The following is a 27,021-nucleotide window of genomic DNA, read 5'->3' on the forward strand; positions in this document are numbered from 1 at the left end:
GGATGGGGCCTTCAGGAGCAGAGGCCGGGCCAGGCCTGATCCTGGGATTTGCTGGGAAGAGGGTAAGTTGACTGAAAAGCAGGGCGGTCATCAGGGGGCAGTTAAGAGTACCGGCCGGTGGGCAGGCTGTGGGCAGGTGGTCTCGAATGCCCGGTAAAGACTCCGGCCTGTTCCCTCTGAGGAGGTGGTGTTCCCCGGGGGATCTGGAGCCTTCAGCTGGCCCAGCATAAAGGACAAGGTCCAGGGAGACCTAAATTCCAGGCCTGGCTGTGCCTCTAGGGGTCTTACTGCAGGTCACTCAGATGAATTATCATCTGTCTGCATTCCAGCAATCTCATTTTTTAAGTAAAAGGCTTAGGCTAGATGCATCCCTCTGGCTATAAAGTCTGTGGTAAAACCAGAAGAATCTAGCAGGGCTTTTGAGGAGGATTGGTGGCAGGGCGGGAGGGGCGGGGGGAGGGGCGAGGGGGGAAGAAACTGGAGGCGGATGGAAAACTTGGAATCAGCGGATGCAGAATGGGGAGGTTATCTTAGAGACCTCGCCCCCGCTCTGTTTTACAAGTGGGGAAACCGAGGCACAGGAAGGTAAGTGGTTCCCAAGCCAGGCAGCTCATTACTGTGGAGCCGAGGAGCCATCCAGCCTCTGCCCCTTACTTAGTCTCCTTTCCCTTTGGGTGGGAGCTGCAGGGGACCTTGGCTTGGAGCAGAGGTGAGCGGGGGGAAGGGCAGGGAGGCTCAGCCTGGTGGTGCTGCCCCCCTTCATTCCTGGTCCATTTGGTCAGCACCGGCTGGGCAGCCATCCCCAAAGTGGTCCAGCTCAACGGAGCTCCCGAGGCCCGGGTTCCAGTCGTCGCTCTGTGTGGCAAGGCCCTGACTCTTTGGGGAAACTTTTAGACCATCATCTGTCAGATGGTCAGTTCAGGCTGTGAGCTGAGGCCATCGCGTCACGATGCAGGGGCATGTGAAGGGCCAGTGTGGAAGCGGCCCTCCCCCCGGGCCTTGGCGCCCCTCTGCTGCTCTGGGCCTGGGGGCTGCTGCAGGGCAGGGGAGCGGGGTGGTGAGGCTGTGGGAGTCTGCGCTGAACCTCTGACACTTGAGTGAACCTCCCTCCCGGGTTCTTATTAGAGCTCCATGTCAAAGGAGTCTGGTAAAAGTTAACAGGCCTCCCTGCCTCGAGCAGATCAGAGGGACTCTGGGGGTCAGGGAGAGGTCGCTGAAACCTGCTTGATGGCAGTCCCTGGAGCTGACCCCCGTCTACAGGCCTGTCCTGCCCCCTCCCCTAATGCAGAACCCAGGGCTCCTTCCAGGGTGGCTGGCCCAAGCCCTCATTCGTCTAAAGGCCCCTTGGAAGATGTCCTGGGCCTTCCTTATAGGGGCCCTCTGTCTGTGGCCCTGCACCTCCCCTAGCCCTGGGCCCAAGTGTGTGTGGGACGGGAGAGGGGTACGGGGGAGGGGGCAGCAGGATGGTCTGTGGATGAGATGCCAGACTGATCTGGGCCTGGGCTGGGCCTGGCCAGGTGTGACCCTGGTCCCTGACCCCTAGTGGCCCAGAGGGGGAGGAGGGAGGATTGGGGGATGGGGAGAGGCTGTTGGCTAACATTTACCAGGACCTTTGAAGATGTAAATGCTTCCCCAGGCCCTGCTGGGATGGATGGGGTCAGAGTTCACAGGCACGGTCGCCTGCTTCTCCAAGTGAGCTGGAAATCTTGCAGACAGATGGGTTAGGGTCCCATGTGAAGGGACCTTCCCCAGGGCATTTGCTCTTTCTGGGGCTCTCTTGGATCTGGCCCAGGGACTTGGAGGCCTCGGGAGGGGCTGATGGGAGCTGTCTTTTTCAAATACTCATATTTCTCTTGGGTATGTTTTCCGGGTATATTTGGCTCCACTAAGATCAATCACTGGAAGATCTGGGAGAGAGAGCCTCATCTCCTGCCTCTTCCTGTCGTTTTTATTCTGCAAATGCTAGATTGCTTGGCACTTCCTGTTCACACCATGCTCTTTCACGCCTGGTACCCCCCTGTGCTAGTTGCTCTGCAGGCGTTCCCTTCCCCACCTTCCTTCTCAGGATGGCTAACTCCTATTCACCATTCTGTATCGCCTCCTCCAGGGAGCCTTCCTGGAGTGGAATCTGCCCCTCTGCTTGGTTCTCCTGTAGCATTGAATCAACTAATATTTATGCAATATGTACCAGGTCCTGTTCTATTGGGAATGCATCAATGCGTAAAACAGACCAAAATCCTCCCCTCGGGGAACTTACATTCTTGAGGGTAATAACAGCGAGAAAAACGACATTACCCTATTTTAAATGCTTTACATGTACTAACAGATTTAACCCTCAGAACATCCCTATGAGTTAGGTCAATTATCCACATTTTACATGTGAGATTACACAACTGATAAAGGGCATATTTAAATTAAATTTAATTTAATTTACTTTAATCCTGACAACAGCCCTGTGAGATAGATGTGATTTTCTTCATTTTCCAGATGAGGAAACCAAGACTTAGAGGGGTTAAGTGCTTGGTCCAGGGTCATTTTACCAGTAAAGTAGCATCCCAAGCAGGATGAGTCTAAGCCTGGGAAGGACCATATTGCCTCCCTATCATAACAGGACCCTGTTTCTGTATCGAAGCCATTTCTCTTTCTAGTAAATGGTCTGCTCATCTTCTCCATCATCCTGGGAACTCCCCCAAGGCAGCAACCTTGGCTTCTTATCTGTATCCTTTGAACTCCCATTGTGTTGGGCGCTTAACTGGCTTCTAACAAATACTTGTCTATGGGTTGACAGCTGTATGTGGGCGGAGATGAGCATAAAGCAGCTAATATTTATTGCACATACTCTGTGTTGGGCTGTGCATTGGTCTTTGCTAAGCATGAGCTCTTCTGGTCCTTACAAAGTTCTAGGAATTATGTCGCTACTCACAGGCTGGCAGCTAGGAGTGCTAAAGGTGGGACTTGAGTCACAGGTTTCTCTGACTCCAAAACTCCTTGTCCTTTCCTCTATGCCACGGGAGGCTGATCAAAGGAAAGGTGGCTCAAGCCTCCTGGCTCTTGGGTTTCTGTCCCCGCCTGGCTGGAAAGCCTTAGGGACGGAATTGGGGTGGGCCTTCGATGCTAAGGGCGGCATCCTCCCTAGGCTGCAAGGCAGCTGGAGAAGTCGAGGCTTCGGTTCCAAGGTTATTCCCACCTGATAAGATGTTTGAAGTTGTTGAAGGGACTGACTGGGCACATTGAAGGTGTTCAGTGGATTCGTACTGATCGTTGTGGGTTCATTCTCCGTTCCAGAGAGACAGCCAGAGTCAGACTAAAACAGCAGCCACTTGGGGCGTTTTGACTTGGGAGGAGGAGGATTATGGCAGAATAGACTTCAGGCCTTAGGTCTGGAGCAGAAATGGGAGCGTTCCTGCCGTATGTATGTTTTGTTCCTTTGTTCTGACATCTGTTTTTGTTTTTTTATTTTTTGCTTTCCTGGTTAGGAGGGGAGAGCAGCATCGAATCTCCTGATTCATCTGCCCACAGGGTTTAGCAGACTGGCCGACTGGAGGAGGTATGTATGGGGAGAGGAGGTCACAAGAGATGGATTTGGGGTCACAAAGGCTGAGCAGGGGACCAGCGCCTGCGTCTCGGGGCCCCCGGGTTTTTACTCCTGCCATCAGGTCTCATTTGCTTCTATAACCCCCCTCTCCCACCGTAGATGGGCTTGTTGGATCCCTCCCCTTCCCCCCTTTGGCTAATCCCCTATTTTGCTTGACTAACAGTCAAAATGCAGGACTGCACCCAAACGAACTAAGCTCACTTAAATCACTGGCAGGTAATTTGATAGATGTTGGCCGGCGCCCACTTTGGGAATTAAGTAAAGCCTGAGCCGCGGAGACAGTGGGAAACAACCTTGTGTAACTGGTAAGCAGGCGGCCTCATTTCACCCGGAGACAGCCCAGGCCCCAGCTCCACAACTCAGACTGGAAGGCTGGAGTGGGCCAGGTGGACGGTTGACATTTCTCTCTCAGCCTCTTCCTCCCTCGGTCCTGGCTCTGAGTCCCCTGGGGTTGGGGACCTGACTCTTGAGGATCTGCAACTTTGTCCCCACCAGCCGAGGTCTCATTTCCTGGAGCTCACCTGGGGAAGACCAAGCAAATGATGTCGTTGGCTAAGCTCACTTGTTTGCTGAGCTAACTCAGACGGGACAAGGGTTTTTCCGCAGATGGGCGCGGTGTCGTACAGATGGGTGTTTTATGGACCGAGCGCAGAAACTGACCGCTTGTGGAAGGCAGCTCCCATCTGCAAAGAGTCCAGTTGCAAGGGAGAAACTTCTAGGTCCTTTCATCACAGTGAGGATCGTTCGTTCGTGCGCTAACTTCAGATAAGCAGAACAAACAAGCCTCGGCCCAAGTGGGAACTGGTTCTGCCCCCTCTCTTTGCTTTTCTAAGTCATCAAAGCCAAGTTCCTAAAGCCTGACTGTCTCACGGTCCTTTCTGATGGTTTCATTGTTTTGTTTATTGTGCTTATGACAAGTGCTAACAGACCGCTTTCAAAGTGTGTTGATATTTCGGTTGTTTTTGAATGGCCCTTCTGTCTTCCTGCATCTGGACAGCATTAGAGCCTGGCCCCAGGGAGCCACTGGGTTCCTATAAAAGTGTACCAGGTCCCCTTTTGCAGAAAACACCGGCCATGGCAAGATCAGACACCCCATCTGGGCAGGAACAAACACCAAAACCTAGAGCAGAATTAGGAGACAATATTCAGCAGCTGGGGAAGACAGGTCCGGGCTGGGAAGGGACCAGTGGGCATTGCCAGCTGGACTGTGGGTGTTCCTTCTGTCCATGGACGTACTGTGATCTTCTCATGGGAGGACGTTCCCTAGCAGAGGGCCTGGCACTGGGTGATGCCGCTAAACGCTGGTCATCAACAGGTTCCCTCTCTGTCTTCTTCTCCAGGCTGCCTGGTCAACACCAGCAGCAGGTCCACATAAGGGGGTTCCCGGACACAGGACAAGGAGCAAGAGCTGGAAGACGAAGAAGAGCATGGGGTCTGGGAGGACCAGAAGAGGCAGGGCAGCCTGCCCTGCAGCTCCGACCCTCTTCCCTCTACAGCTTTCTTCGGGGATCTTCGGTTTTCACGCCCTTTCCCTTCCTACTTCTTCTCCGTCCACATCCCCAGACCCTGCCACATGCTATACTAGAGCCAGCTTCCTGCAGCGTGAGAGAATCTCGGTGCACAGACCAGGCTCAGAGGAAGGGAGTGACACGCACAGTCGCGCTTTATCAATTCAGCACAAACTGGATTTTGTTTCTCCAAGGTCGTCTGTGTTTTCCTCCTTTCCAGCTGGCTGAGGTTTTCTTTAGCCCACGTGCTTTATCGGCTTGTACACGGTTCTCTCTTGTTTGGTTTCAGGAGTGGCAGAGTCCCTTTCTGACTGCGCTCCAGGTAGCTGTGTGGCTTGGTTTGCGAAGTCCCTGGAAATTGAGTTCAGAGTCAAATGGATGAAGATTGAGTGGGTGACAGGGAGCTTTGGTGCCTCGGAGCTACAGTTAGAGGGGACCCAGGCAGGCCAGATGGGGGAAAACGTGTGCTCTACCGTTGGTTCTTTGACGGAACCACGTGAGGCTCATAGACCTACAGTCAGTGTGTTCATGCATATGGACACGTTGGGTGGGTGGATGGGGGCTGCATGATGACTGGTCGCCATCCACCAGGCCTCAAAGTTCTTGACGTCTTTATGGCCACACTCCATGGTATTTCCTTCTAGACACACACTGTCTTGTCAAAAATTCCCATTCAAGCTGCCTCTCCTGCCCTGGGTCATTTTCCTTAAATTTTTAGCATCCGTAGAAATGTAAACGTCACTGCACTTACTTTAGCTGGTCTGGGATGCCCGATGGAGCACTCAGTGGCGCCATTTTGTTTCTCTAGGACCGGAATTGCATTGGCTCTTGGATCTGACAAGGAGACAAGGAGAGGCTCTGGGGCCAGGGCCCAGCACGTGGTGACGGGCTGGGCTGATTGGCCTCTGAGAAGCTGAACACGCCTGCCACAAAGGCAGGAACATTCTATAAGAGGGATACTTCCTGTTTTCCAGTGGGGTTCTCTGGGTAGGCTTGGTAGAGAGCAGTGGTCTTCTGTCTAACACCCCGTGTGTGTGAGTGTGAGTGTGTGAATACTTGTCATATTGAAAAATGTCAAACTTTACATAGCAGTTTCTTTTCTCACCAGGGTCTCTGTTTGTGTGAAACTTTCATTTTATAGCTTTGGCTGTTAATTCATCACAGGCACCACCATCAATAAATATTTATTGGGCTTTCATTGGGCTCAGCGTGTTGAAATAAGAACTATATATTTGACTCAAGAGGAGTCAATAGCAGATGGGGGTAGATTTGGGGAGGGGGGCCAGGAGAAACAATCATTGCCGTCTCTTCCAGCCCTGAGATTTGGGGACTTTATAACTAAAGTGATGGGGTCCACTTGACACCCATTAGGCTGTCAGCTACGAGACGCATGGGCCATCATGAAGGGCCATCATGAAGTCACTGTCAGAAAAACCACCCAATGCTGGCGATACACATCTTCAAGCCTCATGTCCATTTTGGGATGCAGGGCTGCAAAGGGATGAAATGAGTCTTCTTGGCCTTTCCCATAGTGCCTGTAAAAACAAATATAGTTGACCCTTGGACAACTCCTAGTTTAGGGCACCGACCCTCTGCACAGTCGAAAATCCACGTATATCTTATAGTCAGCCCGCCATGTCTGTGGTTCCTTCATTTTCGCGGTTCCGTATCTGCAGATTCAACCAAGCACAGGTCACGCGGCACTGTAGTATTTACTACTGAAAAAAATACGTGTGTAAGTGGACCCACGCAGTACAAACCCCTGTTGTTCAAGGGTCCACTGTATTTGTTGATTGAGTGATGGTTGCCATTTGATTTTGGAGTTTAAGGGGTACATTGACCTCGGGGAAGATTGTAGCCTGTTGATGCTTTGGCAGGAGAGGATCAAGTCTACTTTTTTGCAAGTGTATCAGTGGCAGTCTGGGGGGGGGGGGTCCCCACTTGGTGGGAATCCCGGAGCGGTGTGGGCTGGGAGGCAGGGCTGGGTGCCTCTCATGGAGCCCTAGTTAATCAGACCGGAAACAGCTGGCCTGCCAAGGCAGTGACTCAGGCCTCCTGGGGGGTTTCTTCAACATTACGAAGATGAACATGGCTCTGTGAATTCCTGTTGGACCTGGGCCTCCTGCTAATTGCCTCCATATTTATGGGAAGATGGGCAGAACACAGAGCGAGGATCTGGAGCAGAGTCTGTGCTCAGGAGAGTGGCCCTGGCCCTAGTGGGAGTTGTGAAAAGGTAGAGCTGAGCCCTGCGGGGTCAAGACATTCTTGCTGTGAGGTGGGCAACCTATTATTACTATTATTACTACAGTTTATGAGTCCAAGCTCGTACTGCTCACCACATGGCAGGCCAATAAATTGAGAGACAAGTTGTTGGGGCAAGGAATAGTGACTTTATTTGGAAAGCCAGCCGACTGGGAAGATGCGAACTAGTCTCCCAAAGAACCATCTCACCCGAGTTAGAATTCAGGTTTCTTTTATACTAAAAAGGAAGGGGTCCCATTTGTTTACTTTTGTTTTATTTTCATTATTCTAGGAGGTGGGTCAAAAAAGATCTTGCTGTGGTTTATGTCAAAGAGTGTTTTTCCTGTGTTTTCCTCTAAGAGTCTTATAGTGTCCGGTCTTACATTTAGGTCTTCAATCCGTTTTGTGTTTCTTTTTGTGTATGGTGTTAGGGAGTGCTCTAATTTCATTCTTTTACATGTAGCTGTCCAGTTTTCCCAGCAGCACTTATTGAAGAGGCTGTCTTTTCTCCATTGTATGTTCTTGCCTCCTTTGTCATAAATTAGGTGACCATATGTGCATGGGTTTATCTCTGGGCTTTCTATCCTGTACCATTGATCTATATTTCTGTTTTTGTGCCAGTACCGTACTCTCTTGATTGCTATAGCTTTGTAGTATAGTTTGAAGATGGGGAGCCTGATTCCTCCAGCTCCATTTTTCTTTCTCAAGATTGCTTTGGCTATTCGGGGTCTTTTGTGTTTCCATACACATTGTAAAATTTTTTGTTCTAATTCTGTGAAGAATGCCATTGGTAGCTTGATAGGGATTGCATTGAATCTGTAGATTGCTTTGGGTAGTACAGCAGAAACTAACACAACACTGTAAAGCAATTATACTCCAATAAAAAAAAATAAAAGGGAAGGGGGTGTGGCTGGTTGTTACAAACTTTTTGGTGCAGGAATCTTTTGTTCTTGCAGCTGTCCGCGTAGGTCTGGTCACAGTGTTCCTGTAAACCTCCAACAAGACAAAGGTTATTGTCTGGCCTGCAACTTTTAATCTCTATATGAATGGAAAAGTGTTACACTGTATCTTTAAAGGTCAGAGCCTTGAGAATGGGCTACCCTGTATATTTCAGGCTGTAGGCAACATTCTTTTATAAAAAGTGCAGAGCCAGCATGACTCAGCACAGGCAAAAGAGCACAAGGGTTAGAGCTAAAGGAATAGATCCAATATGGAGTCAGGCTTGTTCTTCTGTTACATTACTATTCCCTTGGTCCAAAGGAGAAGCTGAAACAGAAACCTGGAGTGGTTTTGTGCCCAAGGTAACACTATCAGAACAGGATCCTACAGTCGGGGTAAACAGGAGACGAGGAGTCCAGATTGGCTGTCTTTCGGTTCAGATTCTCCACTGCCCCGGGCGGCGGGGCGGGCAGCGGGCGGGCAATCGAGCAGAGCTGAACATTGTAAAAGATGATGTTCAGTGTCTCACAAGCTGCTTTTCCCTTGAGGTGAAATTGGTGGTATTAGGGCCAAAGACGGCTGATAGAGAAGCGAGGAACTGGGGACTGTTGCCTGGTTCCACATTTACTGCTAGGTTAACTGTGGAGTTATCTTACCTCTCCAAGCCTCAGTTTCCCTATCTGTGAAGTGAACACATTGGTACCTATCTCATAGGGTTGTTGGCAGCAGCAAATGAAATAATACATATGAGATTTGCATCATGCCTGAAAGACAATTAGCGACTCATAATTCTTAGATGCCATTGTAGGAAGGCAGTCTAGTGGTTAAGGGTGCAGGCTCGGAGCCTGACTGCCTGAGCCCAGAGAGGTGAAGTGACTGTCCAGGTCACACAGTGGGTAAGGACAGTCACGGCGAATTCCCCACCTGAGTACTCTTTCCAGATCTCTGACCCTTTGAGCAGGGGACCAGGATGGGGCTCTCCAGGCACCAGCGCTGGTCACAGGGGTTGCCTATCTCGGGAGCTGGGGTGATGTGACTTCCCGGTCTCCCCGGACAGCCACCGGGGGAGGGGCAAAGCCCTGGCGGGAGTCCAGGGGACTGTTCCTTGTCCCCGTCCCGAGGCGGCTCGGGGCTAGCCTGAGCAGCTGCCTGTCTACCGGCAATCCAGTGGGGCAGCTGCTTCCCGGTAGAGTGGAAGCCACGGGGCCCAGGCAGGGTGCGGGTGCCCCCGGCGCCCCGGGGATCCTGGCGTGGCTTTCTGTCAAGCCTCTGTTGTTGCCTGGTTCCTCCATAAAGCCATTATGTACTGGGAGAATTAATCATGCCGTTAGGTAAGCATTATGGCACTTTTATGGCAGCTTTGAAGCTAATCTGTCACTAATGCCTGCTGGATTATCATGATTTCTTGCAGTTGTGATTCATTAACTCGAGGCCTAATAGTAATTCTATTAAACATCTTCCATCACCGTTTGCCCCAACATGTCCCCACTCTCTGCTCTATTGTGCTGCTGCAGTGGCACCACTGGCAACCTGTGTGGTCTCCAGAGAGGGGCCCTGAGGAGATGGTCAGGTCCCCCAGGCAGCTAGCAACTGCCTGACGGTGCGTGCATCCCCGGCCCGAGCCCAGAGCACGTCTCCTCTCCATCCAGCTGGACTTTTCAGTTGATGCTTGCTCTTCTCCCAGAGGAGGCCTCAGTGCCTTTCCTGAAACGCCCATCACTCAGGCCAGACTGCGTGGAGGTGAAGGTGGGGCTGTGGAAACCGATGAGTCTCAGATGAGACAGGCATCCCACACGTCCACAGGTGACTCAGACCAGCGGCTCTACCTGCGGCAGAAGTGGGTTTGGGGCCGAGAGAGAGAAATAGGAGCGGCTCAAGCAATCTGGTCACACCCGGCCCTTTCTGTTCTGGCTCAAAGCTAATGAAACTCAGGGGCGCGGAGGCAGGCGGCGGTGACAGGAAGCGGTGGTGGCACACGGTGACTGCTGGCCTGCCAGCATTAATAAAATTCCTTGGTGAGGTTTTTCAGCGAGAAATGGTTCTCTGAGGCTGGCTGTTCTCTGCCAAAGGTCAGCCTCGGGGCACGGCTTGACTGATGGGCTGTGAGCAGGCAGGAGAAAGCAAGCTGGGGAAGAGGGGCCGCCGGGGGTGGGCTGGGAGGAAGCCGGGGGGACCGGCGCGCAGGCTGGGCCCCAGTGCCAGCATCTCGCCCCTCGTTCTGCACCATCAATCAAGGCCGGCCCTGATATCTCAACAATTTGTAATGCCTCTGCCCCGCTCCGAGCTGCCCAAGTGGGCAAGCCCTGACCCCTCTCGCCCTCATTCAGGCCTCCGCTGCCGCCCGGGTGATGAATGGCCTCCCCTCCCCTGGGCTCGCCTCACCACAGCTGGGGAAACATGGGCAGGTAGAGGGGTCAAGCCCGGGACAGCCACAGCGACCCACTCACCGAGGCCAAGGGCCCCTGCGTTCCCAGCCGCAGCAGGTGATGCAGGGCTAGAGGAAGAGAACTGGGAGAGGAAGCGAGGCGAACATTCCAAGTCTATAAGGAGGAAAGGGAAAAAAAAATATCCCAAACCAAAAAAAACCTCTCTGCATCCTGAGGTCTTCCAAGACTTCTAAAAATCTCCAGCGCGGTGCGAAGCCTCCCGCGCACGGCTCCGACAGGCCCTGCTCCGATCCATCTGTGTTTTCTCGCGCCTGTGCGCGTGAAGAACCGCTGAAATGGAAAACAAGTTAAAAAACACATAGATGTATGTAGCGAGACGGAGAAAAGAGAGGACAGTGCTCTGCAGCCCGGATTCGCTTTTTTTTTTGTCAGTGTTTGTTGTAGGAAAAAGTGTATAAAAACAAACCTCAGACAACTGGAGTGAATATTCTCAACACATCAGCCGGGGAGAAGTCAGGATTCAAAATTTCCCCATTCTGGGCAGAGCTGGGAGGAAAACGAAGGCCCGCTGCCTGTGTTCCAACTTCTAGTGGGTACTTGCTGCTTCCTGTTCAGGGCTGAGACAGTCGAGGACCGTGCTAAGGTGGGGACTGGCCAGCTGGGATATGTGGGTGTGTGTATGTGTGTAGGCATGTATGTGTGTATGTACGCATGTGTGTGTGTATGCGCATGTGTTTGTGTATGTCTGTGTATGAGTATATATATATGCGTATGTGTGTATGTGTAAGTATGTGTATGTCTGTGTGTGTGTATGTCTCTGTGTGTCTGTATGTGTGTGTGTCGGTTTCTCTGTGTCTGTAAGTGTGTACACATGTCTGTGTGTCTGTATGTGTGTGTATGTATGTGCATGTGCATGTATGTGTATGTGTGTGTGTGTATGTGTCTCTGTGTGTCTGTGTGTGTACGTGTATCTGTGTCTGTGTGTGTGTATGTCTGTGTATGTATGTGTCTGTGTGTGTGTATGTGAGTGTGTATGTGTGTGCATGTGTCTGTGTGTGTGTCGGTAAGTGTGTACACATGTCTGTGTGTGTCTGTATGTGTGTGTGAGTATGTATGTGTATGTGCATGTATGTGTGTGTATGTATGTGTATCTGTGTCTCTGTGTGTGTCTGTATGTGTGTGTACATGTATCTGTATGTGTCTGTGCGTGTGTGTGTGTCTGTGCTTGTGGTGCTGGACAGGCCTGTGTCTGCTGCCAAGAGGGGCAGGTGAGAATTCAGTTCCACATGGATGAACTCATCCTTGGCCTTGAGAGCAGGGGAAACCCGCTCTCCGACCCCCCAGCAGATGCCCCTGATGACTTCCTCTTGGAACTTTCAGGGACCGAGCACTAGGGTCCAGGAGAGAGTGTCCAGGCGAGGGAGTCTGGGGACCGTGGATTTTTGAAGGAATTGGACCAAGAGAACAGAGCAATTGGGGTGTCGGGGAGCTGGGGAGGCAGGGGGGCGGGGACGGAGGAGATCAGAAACTGATAGGCCAGTGGAAGGAGGGAGGAGGGAGAGGAAACGGGCGCTGAGAGAAAGATCCGAGAGAGAGAGATGGTCACGGGGCAGAGTCAGCAGGGAGAGAGGGAGAGGAAATTTAATGAGGGCAACTTGAAGGCCAGCTTTAACCAACAGCTGGCAGGGGGCCGGGTTTGATCTCCTTGTGAGTCAGGAGTTTGATTAATCGTGGCCTGTGAACGAGGCTGGACACCTGGTCTGCTGCTGAGCCTTTGATCTCCGGGGTTTCTCCAGGGTTTCTCAGGGCCCGTGGGAGGGGAGCTGCAGGAACGAAAGTCTCCCAGGGCCTTGGACGGCCTCTCTGGGGCCTCCCCGGGAAGGGAGGGCCGCCCTGGGAGTGGGGCTGAGGCCCAGGGAGGCTGGGAGGAAATACAGAGGGACGCCTGGGGCTGTGCAGCCTTGTGAGTGGAACCCCTGAGAGGGAGGGGGATGGAGGGGACCTTTGAAGGGGAAGGTCCCCCATAATCTCGGGGGTGATTCTGTGGTGAGGGCTCCCACACCCTCTCTCCCTGCAAGGGAATAGCTGAACCACTTGCACAAAATTGTGTGCTCTTGCTTGTGGCTCGCAGAGCCGGCTAGTTTAACCAAGGAGCCTGCTCTTCTAGGGGTGCAAGGAGAAGGGAGGTGTAGGGCTCCCTGGAATGTCTCCATTTTCTGTATGTCAGATGGAAACGGATTTGAGAAAAGAAAGCGATATATTGCCAAAAAAAAAAAAAAACCCCTCAAGAAGAAAGGAAAAAGAACTAAAACCCTAATGCCCTTAAAAAAGAAAACCAGAAAAAAAAAAAGGCATATATTATGTCTTTGGACTAAATCCATTGGTGTTCTGCCAATTTCAAATAATAGTGTCACTCGATTAAGAAACGTTACAGGATTTGAAGTCGTTGGCTTCTCTGACTCTCTCCGACACGTCTCCGTAAGTCACTGTCTACACCAGGCTAATCTGTTCCCAGATTCCTTAATCTTCTGCAAGTTGGTGATGACGTTTATGACTTGGTCGCCATATTTGAAGTGTTCACGATTTCTTTGGCTCACGACTTCCACCCAGAATTTTGGGGCGACTGGAAACATGACTCTGAATGTGTACTACTGTTGAAAAACTGTGTGTGTGTATGTGTGTGTGTGTGTGTGTGCACGTGTGCCTATGTGTAAACTCTTCGAGTTTTACCTGCCCCCGCTCTCCTGTTGGCTGGCAAACTCCTGGTCATAGCTGCCTTAAGTCTCAGAGGGGGCCCCACCTGGGTACCACAAACATGTCTCCCTAGAGGTCAGCTGGCACACAGCACATAGGTAGGGCCCCAAAGGCTCTGGTGGCCAGCAGCAAAGGGAATTCCAGAAGTGAAGGAGGGCAAGTTTTCTGGTGGGATTAGAGTTTTGACTAGATGACATTAGTGCACTTTGGAAGGCAGCCGTGGGGCAGGGCACTGGGTACCCACCTTGCATCCCAAGGCCCAGCTCTCCCTGATGCGGTCACGAGCTGAGTGACCTTGGGCCTGCCCTGTCTAATATCCGGGGCTTGTTTCCTCATCTATAAAATGGGATAAGGAAAAATACTTGCCTCCCAGGCTTGTTTTTTTTTTTTTTTTTTTTAAAGACAATCAGATGTATCTATTTATCTATTTATTCATGGCTGTGTTGGGTCTGTTTCTGTGCGAGGGCTTTCTCCAGCTGCGGCGAGCGGGGGCCACTCTTCATCGCGGTGTGCGGGCCTCTCACCATCGCGGCCTCTCCCATTGCAGAGCACAGGCTCCAGACGCGCAGGCTCAGTAATTGTGGCTCACGGGCCCAGCTGCTCCGCGGCACGCGGGATCCTCCCAGACCAGGGCCCGAACCCGTGTCCCCTGCATTGGCAGGCAGACTCCCAACCACTGCGCCACCAGGGAAGCCCCCAGGCTTGTTTTGAGGCTTAAAAGCATTAGTATCTGTGAGAGCTCCCTGTAAATGAGCAAGCCTTCCGTGAACCGTCGGCATTAGAGTTACCGCTTCGATTACAGAAACCCCTTTAAAACACTCGTGTTGACAGCAGGGATGTTTTAATTTCAGACAGGGTTTGTTCATGGAGGGCATTAGAAAATGGGATCCCATGTTACCTGCTCCCCCCCGGGGCACCTGCTCTCTTATAATTATTATTTACTAATAAGCACGTTTTGTTCGCAAAGGTCCCATTAAATCGGGCTGAAATCCTTCACCGGGCTGGCCTGGCTTTTCTGGATGCACCGAGACAGGAGCTGCTGGGGGCTCCCTCCGGGTGGGGGGGGCGCTCCTGATCTGGGGGCTGCTGCACCTGCCTTCCCAGGGAGGTCACGGCCAGTGTGACCTGTGAGTCTCTGCTGTGCGGTGGCCGCGCTCTCCGGTCTGCTCTCCCACCGCAGCCTGCTTGGCTTGTTTGGGAGAGGAACGATGCGTCCCTTGGGCCTGCGCTTCCTGGAACTTCACGGCTGTTCTTCCCTGCTTGTCTCTGGTCCTCAGACGTGTGGTATCACTACCATGGACGGGCCGGCTGCATGGTGCTTGGAGCGCAGGCGCGGCTCAAATGGCGGCTCTGGCGTGAGCCCTGAGGGACGTGGGATTACCCTGTGGACCAGTAGTCTCTACACAGGCTGTACATTGGACTTACATGGGATGGTTACAATTCCAAAGCCTGGACCCCACCTTTAGAAATTCTGCTTTAATTGGTCTACAGTTAAACCTTAGTATCAAAATCCAGGTGGTTCTAATGTGTAGCCAGGCTTAAGAAATACCAGTGCTTCTCAGATTTAATGTTCATACAGATCTCCTGGGGGATCTTATTAAAATGTAGATTCGGAGCCCATCCATGCGGGGCAGGGGAACTTGGGCATTGCTAATAAGCGTGCCAATGCCGTGCATGGATCACGCTTTGGGAAGCAAGACTCTATCCCTTCCTAATCCTGACAGCTCTGTGCACCTGGCCATGGCCGGGGATGGCAGATGTGGGAAGCAGGTGGAGGAGAACATAGGAAGAAATCTGTGAGGCAACTCCGGAGGCTTGCTTGAGGGCGTTCCTGTCAGGTACCAACCGTGGAATCTTCAGTTCTCCCCACCACACACACACACACACACACACACACACACACACACACACACACACCCCACACACCCCTCCTTCTGAATGTGGTCTTGAATCCCCACATAAATAGCAACCAGAAGATGTTTTCCAATATTTGACTATCTTTTCAGGTTTCTTGATTTATTCTGTGAAGACATCCAAATGAATGAAAACATTTGCCATAGAACATTAAGGTTCCAGGCCATGAGTTAAATACCTCTATGTAATACTTAACTGGAAAGTAATCCCTAACCTGGACTTGTAAATAATCAGCCCCAAGACTCCTACACGGCCAAATGAAATCCCCAGAGGTGACGATGATAACAGCAAATCCCAGTGAGGCTACAAGTCAATAGCTACTCATGCTGGCTCATCTCTGAGAAGGAGACAGAACTGACCATGGAATGAAGGCTTCTGAGTCATGGGAGAGGGTCTTCCAGACAGCATTCAGCCTGGAAGACCACACCCCTCCCAATGACAGGCGTGTTTATAAACTACTGCCTTCCCCAACACAGTTGCAGGTGTTTGGGGAGTGTGGAGGCAGGCGATTTTGCACAGCATATCGACAGAGTAGGTTTTCCATGGGTTAGTATCATGCTTACACATTCCGTGATTTTACGGAATAATACATAGAAAAAGGAATAACCAGAGTGTATAGTTGATGAAGACTCTCCACGAAAGAGTGAACTTTGAACAACTGAGAGCGAGTTATTTGTAGTTAGACTGTCGGCTCAGACCCAGGGAGGGACGAGGGTGATGTGCAAGGGCCTGGGTCTGGGTGCATCAGCATGGGGCCCCCCTGGGTGGCACGCATCATCTGACCAGCAGAGCATGAACAATTAGGACCTCCAGGGAAGAAGAAAGCCCTGAGCTGACCCGTGTTGGAAGATTTCACTAGTCGCTCACGGAAAAGAATTTTACCAGACAGCTGAGGGATAGCGGTTGACACCAGAACCACACGGAAGCCATGTCCGTATTTTTGGTTGAATTGTTCCACTGGGCTTCAGTTAACTGTTCCGCAAACAGTGTAGAGTGTTTCTCTAGTCGAAGGTTAAGGTCTTCTCTCGCAGCCCCCTTCTATCGTCTTTCCAAAGCCAGGTGTTGTTGCAGACCTACGTCAGGACACAATGAGCCCAGCTGCCAATCACTGCTGAGATCCTGGTGTGTTGACTGGGCAGTCAGGGAAGCAGCCCCTTTTAGCGCAAGGTTCCTGCACACAGCTTATTCTTGCCTTGAGGTGCTACCTGTTCCCCAACATCCAAAGGATGAATCCCTTGCAGGCTTCAGTTGGTTTGTCCGAGCCCATCAGCCTCCAAGAAGCCCGGGGCCTCTTTGCATCAGAAATTGACATGTGCCATTCCAGAAATCTTATTTCATTGCTCCTCTCCCCTCAAACAGTCCCCCACCTCTGCCACCTCCTGTTTCACTCCTCTGGAATCCTCGTCCCAGATGTGACTTTCTCTGTTTCCTTTGGCTGGGAATTTGCCGTTTTCCCATAACCCAGTTGCGCTGCCTGTTAGAGAAACCAAAAAAAAAAAAAAAACCCCTCCAACTTTCTGGGAAGACATGTAATTCAATTCCCAAAGAGGGACAAGGAAAGCCCCCTCTGAAACAGACAGAGAGAACCTCCTAATATATAATCAGCCCAGCAGAGAAAGTGCTTGGATAAGCCGGGGGAACTGGTAACGTGGTGTTCTGTTTCTTAATGTCCTCTGCAAAGAAGCTGGCCCTGGGTTTAAAATAGCCCTCTGGTAAAAGCAGCTATTTAAAGAGTATTGGGGTCTGAGAAATGCAAAACAAAGTGTTGTTGATTAAAAACACATGGTTTGTTCTCTAGGCGAGAGTAGCCAGAAAAATCAAATGTGACAGTGTTTTGGCTTTTTCTATCCCACAAGACATGATGGTGATTTATTAGAGTGATGTCAGTTGCGGTTAAAAAAAGTTTGCTGTGTTGTCTTAATAAAAAGAGGCTTTACCTTGGAGCTGTCAAACTCCCTCCCTCCTCTGGCTTAAGGCAGTGGCTGCTGGGCCCTCGGCCCTCCTATGGAGGGGAGGGGCTTCTCCCCAAGGGGCAAAGCCTCTGCCTTGAGGAAGTTCTTGAGACCACAGGGCACTGACTTCTTCTTGGTGGAGACGCAGGATGGCCCTTTGAGGGGAGTTGCAGCCCTCTCTTGGTTTGTTGAGCTTTGGAGAGTGGAGATGCTGACCTGGCTTGAGTAGGAGCCTGGCCTGACCTGGTTGGGTGGTGGGGCCTAGTTGGAGGGGAGAGACCCTAGCCCATGGCCTTCCCCAGATCACAGTGACAGGCCTGGGCAGAGGCTTGATAATCAGCAGGATGGATAATCTGCTCGTAAACAACGAGAAGTTGGGCTGCTGGCTGAATAGGAGGAGAGTTTGTTAGTTGAAGCCCTTTGGTTTTATAAGGAAGAGAAACCCCTCGGACAAATTCAAGTAAACAGGATCTATTGAAGGAACACGACAGTCCATCTTTCAGACAGCTAAGAGGAGACAGGCCATCTGGGGAATGAGGTGGGCAGCAGATGGGAGCGGCTTCCTTCTTCTACCTTCCAAGGAGCCGTGCAGTCTCTGATCTGCCTCTGTTTCTGTTCCTGCCCCTCTTAGGGGTTTCCTCCAGGAGTGTCTCAGTTTTTACTTCTTCATGGCTTTGACTTGTATCCGCTGTGCCCTGATGCTACAGGAACACTTGTATCAACTTTGCCCTGATGCTAGAGGACCGTAGTTTTGCCCAAGTACCATCATCTTTCTTCACTGAGTCTCATTGCCTCAGTTCCAAATTCCTGAGAGAGAAAATCCATTTGGCATAACTTGAGTCCCACTTCCATCTCTGGTCCAGTTGGCAGTAGTTCGGGGAGTTGTCAGCTTCGAGGGGAGCCCCTCTGGGAGGGTGCGGCCGGGAGGTGATGGTACAGGGTCAGCTGCGGAAGGGAGCTGTACATTTTACCAGGGCAGTTGAAGGAAGCAATCACTTGTGTGTGTGTGTTTGTCCTAAGGATCTGGGACTTTCTGGCAGTGAGAATTTGGTAGTCACTTCTGAATGCCTCTCCCTCTTTATTACGTAGGAAGGATAACCATCCCTCTGGGAAGATGAAATCCCAGCAGACACGCTTAATTGTTTTCCGGAGACACACCCAGGAATTGAGGAGACATTATTATTTTTTCAATTAATCTATGGATTTTTCCCCTAATTCCAGGAGAAACACATACATGATCATAGAAAACGTGGAAAACAGAAACCCACAAAGATGGAAGGAAAAAGCAGCCGTAATCCGAGATAACCGCTGTTAACATACTGGTGTGTTTCCTTCTATTCTTTTTTCTTTAAGTAGTAGCCTGAGGCTCTGTGAATGATCTGAGCTGAAGATCTATCTTTGCACTCTAATTACATGTCTTCAGACTCTAAGACTTTAGGATTGCTTTAAATGGATTCTCATAATTTTCCTTGAGCACACGGGGTTGTTTTCCTCTTGCTCTTTGACCTTTTCCTGGAGGTGGCAGCTCAAACAGAATCAGCATTGGCTAGTGCCTCTGCTCTGCCACCCCACTTTTGTGCCGATCACCACTGTACCCTCTTCCCGCCTGACCCCCAAAATAGCTTTTTAACTGCTCCTCTCTTGAGTCCTTTCCGCTTCCTTCTCTGGGGATGATCTTTTTAAAGCCCCAAATCTGATCTTACCAGTCTTCGCTGAAGATCCTTTAGTGATGATCCCCTGCATTTAGGATAAGATAGACAAAATCTGTAACATGGACCTCTGGTCCACTCCATCACTGTTTTTTCCACTCACCCTTACGGCAACTCTTGGACTCTCTCAGTCACGTTCCTGCCTCATAAACGCTGTTCCTACTGTTCTGAAGAGCTTGACTCTACTCTTCAGCCTGAAGGCTGAGTTCCATGTCGCTTCCTCAGAGAAGCCTTTTCTGACAGTGGCCCCTTAGAGGCCATTTACTTTTCCTTCACAGCAAAGATCGCAGTTTGCACTTACACATTTATTTGTTTGGCTATGACAGAACGTCTGTCTCCTGGATAGACGTGAATACTCCCTGAGGCAGGGCAAATTTTGGTGGATGCTGTGTCTTACTCTAGCTGTCGTCCCCTCCTCAGCCACCACTCCCACCTCCCCACCCTGTGACAGTGCCTGTTACGGATTAGGGGCTCCGGCAATGCTTGTCGAATGAATGAGTGAAGTGGTGCTTGTCTGGTGCCCACCCGTGAGTGAAGGGTCACCACACGGTAGCGTACAGGATCGGAAGGTCTAGGGAGGGCACACGGCTCCCTAGAGTGAGTGGCTTTCACGTTTGCTGTCATGTGTGAGTGCCCCAGATGTGCACGCACACGGTGACTGGGGATGTGGTGCTGAGCTTGAACCGTGCGTGCTGAGATGCTGTGTGTAGGGCTGGTTTCAGGGCTGCTGAGCGAGGTGGGTGTTCAGGGAAGTATCTGCCCCTCGGTGTGGCTCTGCCACTCTCTACTGCCCACATTCTGTGGGGAGACTTCATTCTGGAGCATGAATTCTCGAGAGTTCGCTCTACCGGCCACCAAGGCTCCTGGGATTGGATGCCTCCAGACAGCGGGGGTCTCTTCCTCTGAATTGGCCTGGTAGCCCGCTCTGCCTGCACTGTGGATCTTGCCTAAATTAAAGGCAGATTAAGCTTTCCTACAACTTTTAACTGTTGATTGCCTTCTGGAGATGTTTCTGCTCTGGAGAAGCATCAGTTCATTCAATGGACATTTGTTGACCCCTGGTGTGGCGTTATCAGGTGGGGATGCAGGCACTGGGGGTAGACGTTACCGAGTCTAAGCTCGTAGTGCTTGCTGCACGACAGGCCAATAAATTGAGAGGTGAGTCGTTAGGGCAAGGAATGGTGACTTTATTCGGAAAGCCAGCATACCAAGGTGATGGACTAGTGTCCCAGAGAACCATCTTACCCGAGATAGAATTCAGGCTTCTTTTGTGCTGAAAGGGGAGGGGGTGTGGCTGGTTGTTACAAACTTCTTGGTGTAGGAATCCTTTGTTCTTGCAGCTGTCCACACAGGTCAGGTCACTGATGTTCCTGTAAACCTCCAACAAGACAAAGGTTATTCTCTGTTCTGCAACTTTTTATCTATGAATGGAAAAGTGTTATACCTTTAAAGGTCAGAGCCTTGAGAATGAGCTATCCTGTATATTTCAGGCAATAGGCAACATTCTTGTAGCAAAAGCAATAGAACACAAAGGTTAAAGTAAAAGAAACAGATCCAGTATGGAGTCTGATTTGTTCTTCCCTATTACATAGAGAGCCGAATAAGACACGAAGGAGAACTCAGCTCTAGAATGCCCGTTGCAGCTCACCATGTACTCTACATAATTATTTTAATTCCTCACATCAGCCTTATGATGTGCCTGTTATTAGGCCCATTTTACAGTTGAGCAAATGGAGGCTCAGAGTTTCCATGACTTGCCTCAAGTCCCAGTTTGCATGGGCAGCAGCTACGGCTCATTCTCCAGTCATCTGACTCCTACTCAGAGTTCATTTTTACTACCTTAAGCTGAAAATATGAACGTGCCTCTGCTGCATGCCCCTCCTAGTACATTTGTGGGGTGCTAATGTACTCCCCGGGTTATCTCTTCTCCTGGGAAAACTTGATCCCCTAAAGTGTGACGATACCCAGGGGGTCTTCCTTGGGCTCAATCACTTGGCAATATCCTTGCAAGTTGCAGAAGGTCCTGGCTACTGTACAGCACGCTTCCATCTGCAAACATGAGGGTCTGAATCGTGAAAACTAGATTCCGCAGAGGAAACGGGGGTGGTTATTCTCCCTGGACAATGAAGCCAGTTGCTAAGCCTGGGATCTTTTTTCTGGGGCAGTTCAGGAGGTGTTTGCCAGTAAGCACTGCGCCATGAAAGATGATAGATGCACAGATTTCCAGGGCGATGTCTGACACTTGGGGAATCTTTAAACGACATCCCTTTTAGGGAACCATCTGACTTAAACAGTTCATGATACAGGACACTCATGGCCACCTGAGACATTTCGTTCCACCTACAGGCACATGCATTCAATTTTGGGCTCAACATACAAGGAAAACAATTCTGTCTCCTTGCAGCTTCCACCTGCTGGTCTTCCTGAGGCTGGGCGGCACCAGCACAGCGCCTCTCCCACGTGGCAGGCTGGCCCTCGGGGAGCCTACAGGGAGTTGCAGCCTGAGCCCAGGCTGGTCAGGCATGTCTGAGCAGGCCTGGTGAACTGCGAGGTGGATCTGTTCAAAGTCTATTTGCAAGAGAGACTGTGGAACCTCCTGGGAAGGAGCTCGTTTTGGAGGAAGAAGGAACTGCGCACAAACAGCGGCCTGGTAACCAAGCTTTGATTGCAGCAGGGCAGGAGAAATTCTGAGCATGGCCTGGGGTACTGCTCACAACCGACTCTGGGTGCAACTCAGCTCCCACTGGACTTCTTTCAGCAACTTATGGAGAGCATATAGAGATGGAAAGAGCTGCTTTAAACTAATACGTGGTGGTCACCTGGGAACTAGCTTTGGGACTGGTCTTGATAGTAAAACCCACGATGGGGAGAACGGCTCTCTCCTCCACCACGTGGTGGAACCCCGTAGACGCTTGGCTCGGGGGGCCTCCAGCACCTCTGCGGTGGCAGGGACAGCAGTGGCCAGCAAGAGAGAGGCGGTGGGGTCAGTGTCCTGGCAGAGGGCTTGGAGCGGGCCAAGGGGAACCATGTGGTGGGTGACAAGAAAACTGACTGTGTGTGTCTTGGGCATGCATGAGGCACCCCTAGGGATTCTAGAAACACTGGGGGTTAATTACAGAGGGGCGGACATCCTGAGTGACCCAGTGAAAGTTAAGTCATTGTTACTAATGTGACTGGATGCAAAGGGGCGGTCGGCCTGGGAGGACTGTCGTGGCCCCACCCCCAGCTTCTCTTTCCCTGGTTGAATATCCCCAGCGTCCTCTGTTGTTCTTCAGAACCCCCCGTTCTGAGTTCCCTGATGCTCTCCTTACTCCCTTTGGGAACCACTCCCGGCTGCCAGCGCCAAAACCATTTGCTGAAAGAATTTTAAGAAGTACTAGGATTAATATGGCCTAACATTCTTTTTTTTTTTGACCAGGTGAAATGAAGGCTTCCAGAGGCTGGAAGTGAGTTGCCCGAACCATATGTACACAGTCAGGGGAAGAGCCAGGGCTCCCCCCAAGTCACCTGGCTCAGAGCTGGGCAGCAGGGTCTTGGCCACCACTGTCCTCCATGAGGCACGGTGATGGGGAGGAAGTGGCCCTCAGTTTGCATGAGGTGAGCGCTCGATGACCCAGGACACATATCTCTTTGATATCCTATAATTTTAAGGACTCAGAAATGATGGTGGAGAAACAAACAATAACTGGGTGTCTTCCAAATACCAAGCATTTAGTTTACATGATGGCATTTGTTCTCACAACAGCTGTGTTAGGTAGTCAGGTCAGGCGAGACCCTATTTTACAGATGAGGACCTAGAGGCTCAGAGAGGTGAAGTCATTTCCTAAGCCATCCAGCTAGTAAGCTGAGAAACCACCAAACACATCTTGATGTCAGAAGCCCATGCTTTTCCCATGACATCATTTTGTTGAGCGTTACTTGCTGCAACTTACCTTACAAAAGCAATTACTATTATTTTTTAAAAATTTTGAAGTAGATCATAAAGCGTGTTTTGCAAACTGCACATTCCCCTCTTCCGCCATCCCCTTTCTGGGTGATAGGCTCTTCCTTCCCTCCTTCCATCTCGCCCACAGTTGAGAATCCCTCCATTTGATGGTTTAGAATCTTGCTCTGGGTGTAAAATGATTGGCGTCTAAGGATATATTTGTTCTGGAAGAGAGGAGACAGGACAGCCTTTCTGTGTTGCCCATCTCTCTTCCTGGAACCTCCCCCCTCACCCATTTTTTTCTGCCTGGAGCAGTTATCTCTGGGTCCCCCTTAGTCTGCCCCCTGACGCTCCCCGTCTCCGAAGCAGCGGGCAGGCGGCCCCTGTGTCTGAGCCGGCCATCTCTCAGCGCGACTGCGAGCGCGGTTATCTTTTATTTCTGGCATGTGCTGTAACACAAGAGTGATCTCGACTTCAGAGATTATCACCTCTCATCTTTTATTCTCCCTTTTCTTCTCTCCTTTTTCTTCCTGCAAGATGATGAAATTACCAGACAAGCCCTCCCCTCCTCCAGCCTAGTCAGAGCTCAGAGATATTTACTTCTGGGGTAAACAGCTGTAATCTCCCTAAACAGACTTTATCTCACAGTTAAGTAAGTTAAATTCTTCTGGTCTAATCCCCCATGTGCTGTGGTTTGCAGTCTTTTGATATAACATGACAACACTGGACCACTGGATGTGATTAGGCAGCAGGCAAAGAGGTTTCAATGTAACCAAACTGGAAAAGAAGGGCCCCCTTGGCAAAACAGCTTTGGGCAGGAAAAAAAAAAAAATGCACGGAAAAGTTCATTTGCTCACGAGAGGAACGGAAGAGGGGCCTATGGGTGTGTGCAGGACCCGGACTGTCCCCAGTCATGCAAATGCTTGGTGGACAGTGAAAACTGAGCCGACCCTTGCATTTGTGTGCTTTCAGGCCGTCCCTAATCACGTGACGGCCACCGCGGGCCCCGGGAGAAGACAGGAGAGGCGGATGTCACTGAGCCTGAGCTTGGAGGTCACGCCGTTCCTAGCGAGAGAAACAAGACCTGCTCGCACCGCTAGGAAACAATAGGAGGGCATTTTAAGAACAAAGGCTTAATCAGACTTGGGTCAAATCGTTGAAAGTTCTGGGGCGTGGGAGACGGTTAGGTGACAGGATGGTCAGACAGAAAGGTGTCTGAATGTGGATGGAGACCAAAGCCAGCCTGGGAGACTGGACAGGGCTTGTGTGTGTGGTTGGTGGTGCCGTGGCGGGGAGAGAGGGTAGCAGAGCATCTCCGGACGTCGGCATCAGCAGAAGCCGAGGTTGGGAGAAGGAAGGCGCCTGGCGTGCGTGTGTCCGGCGGGCAGGGCTTTGACCGCGGGCCAGGTCTTCGCGCCCAGAGGCGACCGTGGCTGCCGTGAAGATACTCGGCAGCGCTTCGCGTTTCTACGCACAGATGCCATGCGTTGGCTTTCCTTTCCTGTCGACCTTCCAGTCAGTCCTAAATTCGGTTCCCGTTCTCTGCGTCCCCCTGCCTGCCAGTGCCACCGTGCTCTCAGCCAAGCTGTGACACTTCCCCAAGCACCGCCTGTGCATTTTGAAAGCCTGAGCCACAACGTGGGGTTCGGCTCCTCCTGCCGCCCTCCCTTTGTGTACGTGCGTGTGAGACAGAGTGTGTATTTTTGGCCTTAAAGCCCCATTAAAAAGAAGAAGAAAGGAAACTGCCAGGGCCCAGGTTTGAGAGGCAATTTGCAGAGCTTAAGAAGCTGCCCTATTGTCCCCACAGCAGGTGACACTTGGATGGAGGCAGATGCATCAGTCAGCTCCCCTCCGAGAGCAGCTCCAACACTCGGGTCAGGGCGCGGCGGGGGGCTAAGGCGTCTCCCACCCTGTCCCCTGCTTGGGGGAAGACAGGGCCCCAGGCCACCTCTCCAGGGTCCCCTCTCCCTTCCCTCTGGGTGGCCTCGCCCTGCAGAGCCTTGGGAAGTGTGGTGCTCGTGTTTTCCTCTTCCTGCGCTGTCCCCCTCCCGGCAGCCAGGCCTGCTGTGGTCACCGCTGGATGGGGATCATGAACGGATGCCCAGGCCAAGCTGAACCTGGGACTTGCTCCCAAGGGTCCAAAGCACCACACCAGCTGCAGGAACACTTCTAGGCCACATGTCCCGAATATGCTCCTAGTAGCCCCTCTGCTACCTGCCCCAGCTCTTCACTCCTAGAGACCTTGGTCCTAAAATAAATCTCCATCTCCATGTTTGCCCCGTGCAGAAGTCCTTTGTTGCATTTTGTCAGACTATGGTTGTGTATGTGTGTACATACGTAAGTATAAATGAGAGAATGAAAAAAGAAAGGAAAGAAAGAAGGAAGAAAGAAAAGGAAGAAAGAAAGGCAGAAAGAAAGAAGGAAAGAAAGGAAGGAAGAAAGAAAGAAAGGAAGAAAGGAAGAAAAGAGAGAATCAAATAGAATCAAAGGTAAGGTGTTTGCTTTCAATACCTGCCACCGAAATACCAACCCCTCTGCCCCTGCCAACAAAAAAATTCATCTCTTCACCTCTTTTCCCCATTGGTCATTTGTGGGGAGGAGGGGGTAAGGCTGTGCCCTACCTCCTGAGTGTTTAATAAGCCATCAGGCATTAATACTCACTGGGGATTGTCACAGTCTTGGGGCAGCCGGTGGGAGCTGAGTCTGATAAGGCTGTGGGAGGGGAAGAGGAGGAAACTGGGGAGACTTGACGGGGAGGCTCTGAGCTGTCAAGGGGCCCTGGACACTGGCCTTCCAAGTGACGGAAAGGAAAGCAGGAGGACATGGGAGGGCTCAGAGGAGGAGATGGGACATTGAAGTCCAACGTGGCCAAACCTCCAACTCTGTACCTGCTTCCCTGCCTCTTTCCACACTTGTTCTCATGGAGCAGACTTGGGCCGGGGCCCGTGGGGCGAGAGGGCAGAGTTTTGGGCAGGGCCCTGATCCTGCTGGGACCAGCTGAGCTCAGCAGGGCGAGTCCCATATCCCCACGTTGGGAGGATATGGTGGTTCCTCTTCCCAAGGGGAGGCTGAGCGCGTCTTACTCTGTGCTGTGGTTGCCTGGTCTCCTGCTGGAATTCCTGACCCTGGTTTGGAGCTGCCCTGTCTGCAGCGCGTCGTGACAGGATCCCTCACCCTGTACACTGGTTTTAAATGTGGTGAAATCAATGTCATAATTTTAAGACTCTAAGTATCAACAGTCCCCAACAGACGAGGGTTCGATTTACGATTTTTGGACTTCATGATGGTACACAGCGATACACATTTAGTAGAAACCGTACTTCAAATTTTGAATTTTGATCTTTTCCCTGCCTAACGATACCCTGTATCCTTTCTTGTGATACTGGGCTCTGACAGCCACACCATCTCGGGGGTAAACGGCCAACACACATACAACCATTCTGCACCCAGATGACCATAATGTTTTCCACTTTCAGTACAATAGTCAATCAATGACACGAGACATCCAACACTTTATTCTAAAATAGGCTTTGCGTTAGATGCTTTTGTCCAGGCTAATGGAAGTGTTCTGTTTAAGGTAGGCTAGGCTAACTCATGACGTTTGGTGGGTTAGGTGGATTGAATACATTTTCGATTTATGGTATTTTCAACTGACAATGGGTTGATTGGGATGTAACCCCATCGTAAGTTGAGGAAGGTCTGTAGTGAATACCGAAATGTCGTATATAGCCGTTGGGAAATAGACTCAGAGGTTGAGTAGCTTGCCCAGGGCTATATAGCTCGTGAAGAGGCAAAGCTGGGGTTCAGACTCAGCTCCAGGGCCAGGCTTCAAAGCCAGGAAATATGTGAGCATAGGAACGAAGTCAGTAGAGAAAGGTGTGGATTAGATGATCAGATCTGTGTTCCCGCCTGTACATCGATAGGAGGTGGTAAAGAAAGAAGGTCCATGAAAGCTCCAGGAGTGACCGAAGTTTCTGGAAGGAGTTGAGGCCTGATCTGGATTTAGGTAAGCAGAGGATTAAGGTGTGTGAGTGAGCATGGGGTGTGTGAGAGTCAGTGAGGAGAAGAGGAAAAGAGGATGGCGGGTTGGTTTAGGA

General features: G+C 51.1%; 1 long non-coding RNA gene across 1 annotated transcript; it reads left to right on the forward strand.

Annotated features, from left to right (window-relative positions):
- The first annotated feature begins 11,704 nt into the window (after positions 1–11,704).
- LOC309651758 lies at positions 11,705–16,911 on the forward strand. The gene is made up of 2 exons (XR_014258369.1): positions 11,705–13,797; positions 14,125–16,911. It is a non-coding gene; the product is annotated as an uncharacterized lncRNA (long non-coding RNA).
- The last annotated feature ends 10,110 nt before the right edge of the window (positions 16,912–27,021 follow it).

This window comes from Balaenoptera physalus (genome assembly GCF_965194825.1).
Source record: "Balaenoptera physalus genome assembly, chromosome: 21".
Lineage (NCBI taxonomy): Eukaryota > Metazoa > Chordata > Mammalia > Artiodactyla > Balaenopteridae > Balaenoptera > Balaenoptera physalus.